The sequence below is a fragment of the Eleutherodactylus coqui genome, unplaced genomic scaffold, assembly GCF_035609145.1.
Source record: "Eleutherodactylus coqui strain aEleCoq1 unplaced genomic scaffold, aEleCoq1.hap1 HAP1_SCAFFOLD_30, whole genome shotgun sequence".
NCBI lineage: Eukaryota > Metazoa > Chordata > Amphibia > Anura > Eleutherodactylidae > Eleutherodactylus > Eleutherodactylus coqui.
Window position 1 is genome coordinate 1,063,029 of NW_027102247.1, and position 2,486 is coordinate 1,065,514.

A 2,486-nucleotide genomic window follows, 5' to 3' on the forward strand; every position below is an offset into this window, starting at 1 on the left:
CCCGCGGATCCGGACGGCTTCCATAGGCTTCAATAGAAGCCCGCGGGAGACCCGCATGAAAATGGAGCATGGTCCAGATTTTTTTCATGCTCCATTTTTTTTAAAATCACTTTTATTGACGATCCGCGGGTATTTATCTACCCGCGGGTGGTCAATGCATCCCTATGGGGTGCGGATCCGCGCGCGGGAGAAGAGTTAAAATCCGCTGCGGATTTTAATTCTTATTTTCCCCGTGGACATGAGGCCTTAGGCCTCCTTCCCACGAATGGATTTACGCCGCGTAAATCCGCGGCAAAAATCCGCTGCGTTGCCCCATGCTATTAGGTTCTATTGAACCTAATAGCACAATGCACACGATGCGTAATTCCACCGCGGAATTACGCACCGTGAAATCTCCCGTTGTCACCCGCAGCATGTTCTATTTGCTGCGGGTGTACGCGCTGACGGCTTCCGTTCACGCTATCTCCCGCTGCAACCAGCGGAAGATAGCGTGAAAAAACGCTTCCCCGCCTACCGCCACGCGTCATATGACGCGGCCGGCGCGTCACGTGACACGGCCGGCCGCGTCATGTGACGCGGTGGGCGTGTCACATGACGCGACGGCGGTGTGCAGGGAAGTGTCTTCACGCGATCTTCCGCTGGTAAGTATGGGGTCTCTGGGGGGCGCCGTGACGGGCTTCACTGCGTAATATTACGCGGCGGAGCCCGTCACGCTTGTGGGAAGGAGGCCTTAGGGGCCTCGTTGCTCTTTCTAATGGGCAAGGATTGGCTTTGTTTAGTGCTTTGAGAAAGGGATGAGAAGAGGTTCAGGTCCTGGTTATCTCTGTTTTGGCCACTAGATGGTGCTGTGGTGCATTGATATTTGAATTGCACTATACTTTAATGGAGCCTGCTGTCGGTCTGAGAGCTCCGGGGAGAGGACCTCCGTTCCCCCGCTGCACGTCAGAAATAGTGAGTACTGCTTTAAACTTTGCCTGGTGTTGATGTGCTGGGAGGATCACAGTATCCTCTCTTTTTTACTTTTCTGCTCTGGTCTGGCTAGTATGCCAAGCAGCCTGCTCGACTCAGGGGGGAGGGGGGGCGAGATGGCCGCTGCCTCACAGGGAGCTAGAGACTAGGTGCAGATCTTCCGGTGTGCCCGCCCGTGCTGATTGTCGGCTCTGGGGAGCAGGAGGGGGAAAACCACCAGCGTGGGGATTAGTCCAGCGGGGGATCACCCTGATGATTGTATGTGCCGCCGAGTTGCAGGTTGGTGGCCACGGCGGTATATTCAGAGGGAGGGAGCCGCGGCTGTGTATTTGCAAGGCGCTGCGGTGAGAGCGCGGGCACTGAGGGTGACAGAGCCTCCCCTCCAAGTCGGCAGGGGTTACCTTGTGCCATAGTCCTCTGCTTGGGGCTCCGTGAGCGGTCCTCGCCGGGTGTTTCTGAGCGCGGTACTTGTCGGGTTAGGGCGCGGGCCGCTGTGCAGGGCCGCGGCTCTTCGGCTTCTTTTTGGCGGCTGGAGATCACCAGGTGAGCCTTGTCCGGGCCGGTTGTGGGTTCTGGTGGGTCCCCAGGTGCTGTGCTCTTGTCTGCCTCTGTTTGGGTCACTGATTTGACCCAGAAAAGGGCTGAAAAGGGAGATTCTGTGGAGGAGCAAAACAGCGTGCGACCTCTCTCCTTGCTTGCTAAGCCACGCCCCGGGCCATAGTGTTTTTACGTCCTCCCGAAGTGGGCTTTATTCTCTGAGGAAGTAAAAACATGTGTCCTGCAGAGAATAAAGCCCCTCGGGCTTTGGACATGACAGCTCCATGCTGTCGGTGTCCGCAGCATGGAGCTGTCATCCCGGGCTGTTCGGACCCCCCCACCCCCGACATTGCGATCGGCGCTATGCAATGGATATGGATGCATTAGACACCTGCAGGTAGTAAAATACCTGCGGATGTCATTTTTCCCTGCAGGCGCGGGTCCCGCGTGCAGGAAAAAATCCGGACATGCTCCATTCAGGCGCGGGTCTCCCGCGGGGACGGCTCACCCTGGTTGAGAAGGCGTTGGGCGGGGCTATGCAAAGGTCTTCCGGCTCCCTCAGTGCATTGTGGGTGTGCCCGGAGTGCTGGCTGAGCGTGTTGCATCTGATACGTCCCCTATCTGGGGATCATATATTAAATGGATTTTTAGAACAGGGAGCTGGAAAAAGTGCTTGCTCTGTCCACTCCGCACATTGACCTGGTATTGCAGTACCTCCAGTACTGGTGCACCCCCTTTCCTACAGCAGTTTCCAAAAGCAGGAAAAAAAACTGATGAGCAAGAGGTGCAGCGCAGCTGCGGCTGCTAACAACCAAGCACTTAGATTTAGGCCTCATGTCCACGTGATACATGGCGGAAGTATCGCATGATACTTGTGCGACGGCTCGTGTTTTTGCGTGATGTCCTGTAGTTTTTATTTGTACCATTTTGGAGTTTATAAGACTTTATCGCTGTTTATTATAACTTTTTTTGGAGATAGG

General features: G+C 55.5%; 1 pseudogene; it reads left to right on the top strand.

The window, feature by feature from the left end:
* Positions 1 to 2,114: 2,114 nt before the first annotated feature.
* LOC136601099 (U2 spliceosomal RNA) lies at positions 2,115 to 2,242 on the top strand (annotated as a pseudogene).
* Positions 2,243 to 2,486: the final 244 nt, after the last annotated feature.